This window comes from Anas acuta, chromosome 18 (genome assembly GCF_963932015.1).
Source record: "Anas acuta chromosome 18, bAnaAcu1.1, whole genome shotgun sequence".
NCBI classification, from domain to species: Eukaryota; Metazoa; Chordata; class Aves; order Anseriformes; family Anatidae; genus Anas; species Anas acuta.
Window position 1 is genome coordinate 3072232 of NC_088996.1, and position 11241 is coordinate 3083472.

The 11241-nt window shown below is 55.1% G+C and overlaps 1 protein-coding gene across 2 annotated transcripts in view; it reads left to right on the forward strand.

Moving 5' to 3' along the window:
* The first annotated feature begins 1215 nt into the window (after positions 1 to 1215).
* The window catches only part of TEKT3 (tektin 3), a 70387-nt gene continuing 60361 nt past the window's right edge, over positions 1216 to 11241 (forward strand). Inside the window, exon 1 of one of the 2 annotated variants that reach the window (XM_068654773.1) lies at positions 1216 to 1350. The gene's annotated coding sequence lies outside the window, so the exon portion shown is untranslated. Of the gene's footprint in view, positions 1351 to 9412; positions 10157 to 11241 lie in introns of those variants that run through there. The other variant, XM_068654775.1, reaches the window with a different exon arrangement.

Consider the following 11241-nt stretch of genomic DNA (forward strand, 5'->3'; position numbering starts at 1 on the left):
GTGCTCTGGTGGGACCGGGCATGGGGTAGAAGAGGTGGGGACACGCACACAGCATCCACCAGGGTGCCCTGTTTGCCAGGAGGAAGAGGAGGGTCTGAGCGTTGGGCAGATGGGGGCAGAGAGGGTGCCACCGAGCACCCAGGGCTTTGCTTCCCTGGGCAGCTCCGGCTCCTTCTCCCCCTTTATGAGCCCAACGCCTCATTGTGGGTGTGCGGCTGTGCTTGCAGCAGTTCCTTGCTGCTCCGGGGGGCATTTTGGGCAAGCTCTGCCCCTCTCACTGTCAGAACACCCTCACATCCTGCTGGGGGGCTCTGGGTGCTGCCCGGCTGGGTGCCTGGTGCCGCTCCCTGGCGCATCTCTGCGTGGGACCTGGCTTCCCCAAAATGAGGTTGGACCACCACAGAAATGCCCACCAGGGGATGAGGAAACACCTGTAGGGACAGCTAAGGCCACACACAGGACGACAGGAATGGCTGGGGACATCGTGGTTGGCTTTAGGGTTATTTCTGCGGAAAGGAGCTCTGTAGGAGCGCAGTGTTCGCCTGCCCCCCCCCCCAGCCCTTCCACCAGCTGGCTGATTCGGCTGAAACTCACCCAAACAGGACAACCCCCCCCAGGGCGTGCCACAGGGTGGCTGGGTGAGCAGGCACAGCTGCTCTGGGGCTAAAAGCACCTCCAGCAGCACGGCTGAGCTTCCCCCTCTCCTTTTAATGGGTGCTGGGCCTGTCCCAGGGCTGGAAAGCAGTCCTGGGCTTGCTTTTTTTTTTTTTTGGCAAAATGCAATCATGTAGAGGGGGAAGCAGAGGTGCTGATGGGGGAAAGAGCAACAAGGCACTGGGGACTGCGTGCCCAGCGTGGGGAAAGCTGGGGCAGACGTAGCTCATCCGTGGCACTCCTGCTTTTTCTTGGAGATGTGCGCCCCCACAGCCTGCCCAGCGCTGCGCTCAGTATCCGAGGTGTGGGACCAGGTTCAAGCCCGTCACAGCCAGGTTTGTGCTGCTCATGGTGGCTCTCAGACCATCCTGCTGTGCACGAGGCTGTGACCGTGCTCGGCCTGGGGCAGCTGCAGCACAACATCTCTATAGAAACCCCGTGTTTGTTGGCAGCGCCGCAGCCTCCTGCAGCCTGCTGCTGGCCTGGGGGAAACACAGGAGAGGTTTCAGCCCTGTAGCCTCTTGTGGTGGTGCTTTTTTTTTTTTCTCCTCTTTCTTTTCTTTTAAATTTACCTTCACCTCATGCTCAGTGAGCAAGATGGACGCTTTTTAAAGGAAATCCTGAAGCCTTCAGAGCAGGAAAATTTTGACCAGTTGACACGGATGGAAATGTCTTCAAGCAGCAACTCGGGTGCGGGTAAGTGCTGGGGGGCTTGGGCGAAGGCCTTGGTGCTCCTTACTCTGAGCTTAGCCATCCCCTGGGGCGATGTTTAAACCTGGCTGCTGTATGTTGATGAAGGTTTGGTGTTTCAGGAAAATAGCAGGGCTCATTTAAGCTGCTCATCCTAGGTTGTGTCCCCAGGTGTGAGCTCCTTCCCCAGGTCCCCAGCAAGGGAGGGTGATTAGTGGCTAATTACAGCCATTAGTAACTGGATACTTCAGTCTTCCTTACACACATGATCTCAAATTGTGGGACAAGGGAGTGCCTATTTGCAGCAGGTGATGTTCAAATGAGTATTTTGTGTGTGTGAACTGGTGTGGCAGGGGCACAGTGAGCATGGCTGTGTGTGTGTAAGGCAGCCTGGCTTCCTGCGGAGCTGAGAGCACGCCCGGGGCTGCGGCTTGCACGTAAGAAGCGAACAAGAATTTAAGTGATGCTAAGTCTGTGGGGTGTTTCTTGGTGTTTTGCATTTCCCTGGATCTTGTCTGTCTTTGCATTATGTATTTATATCTGTCTGGTACCTGGCCCATCCTTGCTGTGTCAGAGCCTCTTGCTGTGATCTCGGCTGGATCAATGATTCTCTAGCTCTTCTCATAATGTTTTCTGCCATGTTTCTGGGTAGTAAAACCCTTGCATGTGTGTGATCTCCCACAGCACAAGCTGCCCTGGCACTTTGAGCACAGAGCAGCACCCCTGGGCTCTCCTGCTTGTTTTCCACCCAAACCTCTGCAGCACAGGGACAATTCCAGCTGGAGAGGCTGATACATTGGATTAAAAAGTTATTTTCATGTCTGTAAGCTAATAGCTATGTATAGAATACATATATATATATCTACTACATATAGTTGCATTAATTCAAAAATGGCCAGGGTATTTTTTGTATGGATATTAAAAATATGTTAATGCTGTACAAAGGAAAAAGATGCATGGAATAGCCAGATAATGGTGCTTAGCTGGCCAGCAGCTGTCCTCTTAGCATAGGACTTGAAGCTGGGTGCCTTGTTCAGGACAGCAAGAGTCTGCGCCACCCCTGGAAAACGGGATCAAGAGGGCACTGAGTGGTGTGGATCCGTGCACAGAGGGAGGCAAGTTGGCATTCAAAGGCTCTTTGAGCAGCTGGTGACTTGTGTGGGATGCAGGTGATGTGTGCCTGGGGGGTGTGATGAGCTGAGGTCCCCCAGCTGGGGGGGCTGCTCGCCCCTGGGGTGCTGCTGTGCCCCTCGCCAGCCCCCCAGGGAGGCTGCAGCACAAAGCGCGGGGATGTTGGGGCTGCCACTGGCTCACTGCATGGTCCCTGCTCTGCCCTTTGGGTCCTGGGTAGCAAGGCACACGTCACCCTGAAAGGTGACTTTAAAATCAGTGCACGTGTGGGATTCAGCCCTGTGCTGGGCTCCCCTTGCCCTGGGGGGGGATGTGCTGTCCTGGCACTGAATATCATCCTCCTGGCATCATGAGGGGGGGAACCAGCTCCCTGTGCCCCCGGTTCCTCCAGCTCTGCCCATGCCCAGCCTGCGGGTGGCTCTGCTGGCACCCAGGCGTGGGGGCTGCAGGTTGCTGACTCCCTGCTATGGAGAAAGGATGCTCGTCGGAGACAGAGCAGCCCTGCTGGGATGTGCTGGGGGAGGCAGAACTGTTTTCCAGCCCTGTGTTACGGGCAGGAATCGCAGCTGCTCTGTTTCTAGTCTGTATTTTGTAGCCTAGTATTTTCTCAAGGGACGAGGTGTGTTTCTTGAAAGCTCCTGCTCTGAGCTCTGCTCCTCCAAGTTCTGCCGGGACTGCTGATCAGCAGCGTCTGAGGAGAAAAAGCCTCGTGCTGCGTGGAGCCGGGCAGGCAGATGCAGATGCTCTGCTCCTGGAGCCCTGCCTGGGGGACATGGGAAGCAGATGTTGGAGCGCTGACCTGCTGGGTGAGCCACGGCTCCTGGCTGCCTCCTCGGTCTGCCTGGGACAGGGCTGGAGTTAACTCTGCAGGAGCCTGGGGGTGCTCACTTAAAGGTCTGGTAGCTGCAAAGCAGACCTGAAAGTCCTCTTAAATAGGAACTGAAGTGCGACTGAGAAATTGAGGGGCTCTGATTTTTCTCTTCCCTTGTCTTGAGGTAGCCTGGGGGCTGCCCTAAGTTGTTGAGTGCTCTCCTGGGGGTCAGTCCTGCCACTCCAGACCCATCCCCACTTGCTCCTTGGCCACCGTGCCCATTTGGGCTGGATGGGGGCAGTGCTATTGGGAAGAGAAATGCTCCTCAGCAGAGCCTGGGTGGGCTGGCTTACCTGCTCAGACCTTCCAAAGAGCATGATGGCATCTGCTGCTGCATGGATCAATGTTCTCATTACTGATGAGATTCACCTGGACTGTTACAACTGCCAGGTATTTTTTCTCCACTTCTGGAGGTAGGAGCAGTGATGAGGAGGTGGTGCCGGGGCTCACTGAACTGTGTGGAAACGGACAGAAATCTGGGCGTTTCTTCCAGTTCTCCAGGTGGGGCAGGTGAGGATCTCTCTACCCTGGGGAGTGTTTCTGCCAAGGGTTTGGGCTGCCCTGGAGCACCCTGGAGGAACACATGCTGATGGAGCCATCAGTGTTGGGTAGCTGGTGCAGTGAGCAGCCGGTCTCTTGTCCCCCTGTTCACTGTTGTCACCTGTACCAGGTCTGGACTGTAGGAAACTGAGACTGGATGAGTCCGTCCTGTCCCACACGTTCCTTTTGCTGGAGCTGGGAAGTCCTGGTCCTTCTCCGGGGCTTGGGGCAGGACACTGGCTACGTGGATTTAGGGGATTGCCTTTGGTCCTTCTTGATTTACCCTACAGAGCAGGTAAAGCTGGGGGTTGGGCCAGGTCTTCAGCTCCATTTGAGCTTCAGACCCAGATGGGTGAGATCCTCGGCTGGGCTCTGCAAAGCTTCTGGACTTTGGTGGTGGAGGTGCAGGAAATGCCTGGCTCCTTCCTCTGTGTGCTCCAACATATTGCCGTGGTTTGTGCCAGGTACCACTTGCTCGCTGGTCCATAAGTGAGCAGTAAGGGCGATATCTCATCAGGGTGATGGAATTGGGTCCTACATAAAATCTAAATAGGGCCGGGCAGCAGGCTGGGCTGCTGCACAGTGGCACAGTGGGCAGTGTGAAATCCCCTTGCTGGCCCTGGGGCCAGGACAGCGCAGGAGGGAGGAGCTGGTGCAGCCCAGCAAAGGAAACTTTCCCTGCCCAGCACGTGAGCCCAGCAATTCCAGGAGCATTTGCAGCCCAGGGCAGCGAGGGTCCTGGTGCTGGCCGAGCACACTGCTGCCTGTGTCTGCCTCCGGGTGGGAAATTCCTCCCAGTACGGATGTGGCGAGGGAACGGCTCGCTGCAGAACAGGGAGGTGTCTGTGCGAGCCCATCCGAGTTCCTTTGCTCCTTTAAAAAAAAAAAAAAAAAAGATTCATTTTATTCTGCCTTGCCCATAGGCTCTGTTCACTGCTGTATTTACAAAGATGGTTGGAAGTGCATGGCTGAAGAGTGTACAAAAAACAGCTCAAGAGGAAGTGCGAGCAGTCCTCTTGAGAAGGAAAACCTTCCAGTGCTGGGGTGAATTTCCTTCTTGGAGTGAGGGGCTGTTGTGAAATACGCGCTGGAGAGGATGTTTCGAAGGAGTTGTGCCCTTCCTGCTCCAAGCCATATGTACAGCTGGAGTAGCTTCAGCCCTGGCCGGCGTTCAGGACCGATTAGGAAAACTAATTGGAACCAAACGCCCTGATTTGGCCCCCCAGAATATGGAGTATTTCAACTCCAGAGGTGGATTTAGGGAGCAAATGTCTGCTGTGCAGGGCAGAGTGCTGCAGGTGGGGACGGGACGTGGCTGAGGACACAGCAGGGACTCGGCTCTGGGAGCTCAGCGCCTCCGAGGGGGCTTTGTCTGTGAGGAGGAAACACCGCCCGAGGATGCGTCAGGGCTGGGATCACAAAACTCCTTGGCTGACTTCAGAAATAGCTTTCTGTACTTTCATTTGGAATCAACCTGCTTTACACAGTGGCTCATTGTTCGGAGTTCGCTTTTTTCCCCCTCTATCTGAAACATCTTTCCTACCAGCTCAGAAGTCAGCATTTTGGGTACCTGCTGCAGCCACTCATTGGTTTTGTTTGGGTTTCACCTTCTTCATTTGCACCTCTTGGGAAGATGGCCTTGCTTTCATGTTCTCTGAAATGGAGATAACAGCCAAAATGCTCCCCGGCAAGCAGGAGATGCAGTAAGGCTTCAGGGGACTGAGCTCTCCTCTGGGAATCATTATGCAGCAAATAAAAACTTTTCTCAATCATGGCTTAGGAAAAGAAAGTTGCAAGTGATTAGTTCAGTGAGTGCTCATATTTATGAAGAAACCCGTGTTGCTGATGCCCAAGCTTGTGCAGTGTTGCTTCTCCTTGAAAACTGTATCAAATACTTCCTTGCAGGGAACTTGCAAGCAAATATCTTGGGGATGCTTGCAGAAAAGCAGGGTATGACTTGAACTGTGGGTGACTGATATGGAGGCATCAGTGTGAGCGTGTGTCCTGCAGGGACCAGGCTGTCCCCTCGGACGGGCTGCCTGGTGGCCCTGTCACCGAGTGCTGCTGCTGGAAAGGATCCCTTCCCTGGCGGTTGCTCCAGAAATCACCACAAAGCTCTCTTCAGATAGTTTCAGATGTGCTCCTTCCATTTATCCTGTGCTGCTGGCCGGCTCCAGCTGCACGTCCTCCAAGTCTGTGTGTACATCTGGAGGGGTGTGAGCATGCTGAGCTTGCTTCCTGACCTCCCTCTCACCCAGACTCATCCCTCATGAGCTTCATGTGATTGTTCTTACCCTTTTCCCTTATCTGTGCATTTTCTCAGCTTTCAGAAAGTTACTGCCATCTAAAGGGTGTGAACAGGCTGCCCTGCAGCTGGAGGACCGTGGGGTGGTGTGTGTGTTACCCAAATCACTGCCTGGTGGTCTTGGCACATGGGAGCCTGTGAAGGTCTCTCTGCGATCAGCGATGCTCTTCGTGCTGCTCTGAGCAAAAACTGGCTGCCTTCCAATTTATGGCTGCAAACCAGAGCTGAGTGACCGCACAGCACTCAAATGCCTGGGGGCTTGGCGTTCTTTGCAGGAGAACATCAGCACGTGTATGTGTTTGTCCATGGGGGCTGGAGCTGGGAAGGATGGGGGCTTGGTCCCAGAGCTGGCCCCAAGGCGGGTCCTGAAGCTGGAGCTGGTCTCTGCAGGAGAGCAGGGCACCTGTGAATAAGAGGATGATCTTCCCCAAATAAAGCCTTTCAGGTTTTCATAGTGTTGTGTGCATAGCTAGCCAGCCAAAGGTAAAGCCTCGTGTCCTTAGAAAGCGTTTGGTTTGTTTGTTGTCACAGTCACGGCTTGCTCACAGCCTGCAGTGAGGGCGCTTTCCCTTTGGATGAGCTGCGGTCTAAAAACGGGGACAGCTTCCCGTGTTTGAGTGAAACTGGTCCTCAGAAGTTTGTCTGAGGTGGCAAACATGGAAAAGGTCATTGCTTTGGCAAAACTGACTTCCCTGCTACGGACTGCAGAGGAAAAGTTTGCTTACAGGAGGGCTGTAAAGCACACCAGGCAGTTCTCTTTGGGCTCCTGCTGCTGTGCTCCTGGGCTGTTCCTGATGGATAAACGTGCCTGTACTTTGGCCTTTAAAAATAAATATCTTTTTCCTGATGTGCAGCAGCCATCAGTGCTTCTCAGGCCACGGGCTTGCTAAAATCAGGAAAAGGAGGTGACCAGGAGGCTGCTTTCACTGACCTCTGCATCAGCTGTCCTGGGAGGCTCCCACAGTGACCACCTGCGGGATTTTTCTTTCCTGGCCTTGTAAAACTCTCACCCTCTGGTGCAGGCTGCTGCCCTAACGGCAGTGTTGCCGAATCCGGGGGCAGCAAGAACAGACAAGAACCTGCTGCAGCTGAGCCATGCCAGAGCCTCTGAGCAGAGGAACGTGACCACCCGTGTGGGTGAGCTCAGCAGCTCATGTGCCCAAACACACGGGCCCCTTCCTGAGCTATATTCGGTGGCACGTCCGTGCACGGCTTCCTTTTAAGCCCTGGCTTTTGTTCGGCTCCTGTTTGTTGTTCGGGATCTCCGCCCCAGGTCGTCCCGGGTTTCCTTCGGGTGGGCCGGGGACGTTCCCTTCCCCTGGAAGATGAATTGCAGGAGCTCGGGGTTGCTGTTCCCGAGGCTGATTTGCCTGGATGCTGAACATTCCCACCTCGCATTTTTGGCGTGGCGGGCGGGTGTCGCGGCCTTGCAGCATCTTCCTGCTAAGAACAGATGCTATTTTGGCCCTGGGCTCACATTGCATGCCCCATCCAGAGCTGCTCAGGTCTGGGGGCATGCGCGTGCACACCCCGCTGCCACGGAGCGGCACCCCTGGGGCACGCCAGGCACATCTCTGCTGCCCGCTGGCTCCTGTGGCATCTGTGTTTAGGGGAGCTGGAGGACTCGAGGAGCTCGCCTGGCCATCCCTGCTCTGCTTCCAAGGGCCAGGTTGCCTGCTAAGGACTGGGGTTTGCAATCCTGCACCTGGCAAAGCTGTGAGCGGGACTTGGACATCAACGGAGCAAGGGTTTTGTGTGTGAACAATAAGTCTGGCCTGCAGCCATGGAGATACTTGGTCAATAAAATGTTCTGTGGGGTCTTGGGCTGGAGCCAAGTGCTGCTGGTGGGGGGTGGGATGGGGCCAGGGGTGCAGGCACATTGGGATGCACCCCACGGCTGGAACACTGCGCTCCAGCCCCAGTGTCACCCTGGGGCTGGCAGGGAGAGGTTTTCCCTCTGCTACAGGGAATTGCATGATGAAAAGAAAACAAAACCATGCAGGCTTTCTGTTTTAAGGTTTTCTGTTTTGAGAGGTTGTTTTGACCAAACGGCGAAGTCTTCTGTTCTCTTGGCTGATCAGGGTTTTGATGCAAAGTGGATGTTTTCCAGTAGGCGTTGACTTTTTGACAAAGTGAGAGAACTCCAAGAAGCAGATTTATTCCAGCAAAATAGTTTCTAGCTGAAGCCTTTTTTCTCCCAACTCATCTGCAGCCAGCTCAACTCATTATTGCTGTTGGGATTGGACGTTGCCTGATCCGAGGGCTTTTGTACAAACATCTTTTTTTCCATGCATAATGATTAAAAGGTGGGCTCTCAGTTAAAGCAGAAGAAATGTTAAACAGGAAAGTCTCCATCCTTGGAATCATTCAAAACCTGGCCAGACAGCCCTGAGCAGGCTGCAGCTGAGCCTGCTTTGGGGAGGCAGGTGGGACTAGAAGATCTCCAGAGGTGCCTCCAGCCTCGGCAGTGCCGTGAATGAGGCAGAGTGCTTTAAGACGTGGGGCCTCCCTTGTGGCAGGGAGATACCAGAAACCGCAGAGGCTTCACCTCTTGCTCAGTGAAATTCCTTCTGGCTGCTGTTGGGGCTGGGGACCTGCAGGCACGGCTCCGTCCTGGTGCTTCTAGGACAGGCTGGGAGAAGGGGATTCTCTTGCAGCAGGACCAGGTGTGCTGAGGAAGTTGGGGTCTGTGAGCTCGATGCAGTCCTTGCCCCAGAGAGCTTCCAGGATGGGCCCAGAAGACAGGGATGGAAGCTTTGCCCCCTGCTTCCAGCCCCAGGAGTGGGGGCATGGGGAAGCTGACTCAGTCTTCCAGGAAATCCACAGAAGAGTAGCTCCATCCATTGGTCCTCGTCTGCTGGAGGCTCTGCAGCTACAAGGGATCCTTCTTTTCGTGATCACTTTGTATCCTGGTGCCTGTTCTTGCAGCTGCCTGCAGCTCAGTGCCCTGCCTGGGTGTCCCTGTCCCTGCTGCAGGACCACCGAGCATCCAGCACCGCTGCCTCCAGCACCACATCCCGACCCTGTGATAACAGCACCAGGCTGTAGCTGACCACAGCAGGGGTGGAAGCGCTCCGTAAGGGAGAGGTGGCCTCTCCCAAAGCCCCTCTGGGAGCAAGGAGGTGTCCCCCCATCTCTTGTCCAGCTGGCAGCCAGACCAGGCTGCTGGGTGGGAAAGGAGGTGTCTTCTGCAGTAACTTCTGATCTGATCTTCCCCATTCAGCCTGGAAGCTGAGAAACCCTTCTCAGCCAGAAATTGGGATGTCTGTCAAAATGGTCATTGGAGAGGGCTTCTCCAGCAGCCACGTGGAAGCTGTTGGTGGGGATTTGGCAGGACACTCCTTGAGCTGCTACTGAACTGCTCCAGCTCTGCTCGAGCACTGGAATAACAGCAGCACAGGGCAATGATCAAACTGAACCTGGAGCCTGGGTGTGAGCCGCCCTGGCGGTCTTGCGCCATCCTTTCTATGCTTGCTTGCTGCACATGCACGTCTTTTCCTCTTCTTTTTGGCTGAGTCATGTTGTAGGATGTGTCAGGAAAGGGAAAACGTGGCTTTCCTGAGTAATCCACTTCTTTTGTGAAATTCTGTTGGGATTGCAGACAACAAAAGAGGCAGGAAGGAGAAGAGCTGGAGCCCAGAGCATCCTCCCCGTTCCTGTGGGATGCAGGAGCCATCAGACGCAAGCCCAGCAATGCACCAGTTAAGGTTCAGGCTGTCTCGCCTGACAAAAAGGCAGCACTGAACAGCTGGGTGGGCCCCTTGGCATCCACAGCTCCTGCTGCATGCTTCACGTCTGAAAGATGCACAATTCGATCCAGGAATCTTTCAGAGGAGAGGTGCTCTGGATTTATCTGGCCAGATAGAGCTGGCTGTGCTCGTGGCATGGGGTTGCTGCGAGAGCCTCAGCAGGAGCCTGCCTCTTGGGGTCGCCTTGCTGCAGGGGTTAACGGCACAGTAATTAGGGTAAAACAAATATTAGCTTGAAGCTGTGCCTGTAACTTGAATCTCACTGCTCTAACCTTGATGCGAGGCTTGATTGCAAAACCTTCTGTTTAATTTGCATTGTACGAGCCCGATGGCAGCTACTTCAGGGGGCTGAGTGTGAGCCAGGCTGTTTGCTGCCAGGGAGCTGCAGTGCTGGGCTGGGCTGTGCTGGTCTCCTCGCGGTGCTGTCCGTGTTGTCCTGGCGTTTGCTGGGGTAGTGTCTGAGCACAAATGGGAAGCTGGCCTTGGAGGCTGTGAGGAGGGAGAATGCTCTCTTCCTTCCTGTGGAGCTCTGTGTAAGCTTTTGTTGGGGCTGTCTGTAAACGTGGCCAGATCTGTGTCTGGGTTTGTGTTTTTGTTGTGCTTCAGCATCTCCTCCCTGTACTTGTTAGATGTTGGAGAAAATGCCCAGGGGATGCCCTGCCTTCACCACAGCCAAAATGCTGCGGGGCTGTCGCACAGGACACAGATGAAGGATGCTCTGCAGGGGCAGCTCCTGGTGAAGGAGGGAGGAAGCCCTGGAGGAGCAGAGCATCCCTGCTGCTCTCCACAGCAGCAATTTTTGTCACTCCTGCTTGCTGCCTGGGAGTCAGAGACTCCTCTTATCTCTAGCTGTGGGCAAGGCTTTCCCCATGTGTGCATGCCAGCCTCCCGTTGGCCTTGCAGAGCCATGCTTCACCGGTCCGATACTGGAATTGGCTGGGCAGGGGTGGGAGCCACTGCTCCTGGTGAGGGCGGACTCCAGGGGGCTCCCCCAGCTCTGAGATCAGTCTCCAGATCCTGAGCATTGGCCTGGAGGTTGCCCCATCCCCTGGCACCTCCAGGACTTCAGCTCGGCTATGAGAAGTGATTGTAGCGTGGCTCTTCTGGAGGCAGCGCCTGGCTTGGTGCGGTGAGGGTCTGGTACCCAGCGCCGAGCACTCTGGCCATCACGCCTGGGGCTCCCTGGAAGGTGCTGCTCTCTGCCTGGACTCGGGTTTTTGGCTTGCTTTGTGTTACATTTTGCCTGGGGCTTTGTTCTCATGCAGAGAGGGCAAGCGTTAGGTTGTGAGGGGCAAGTCCTC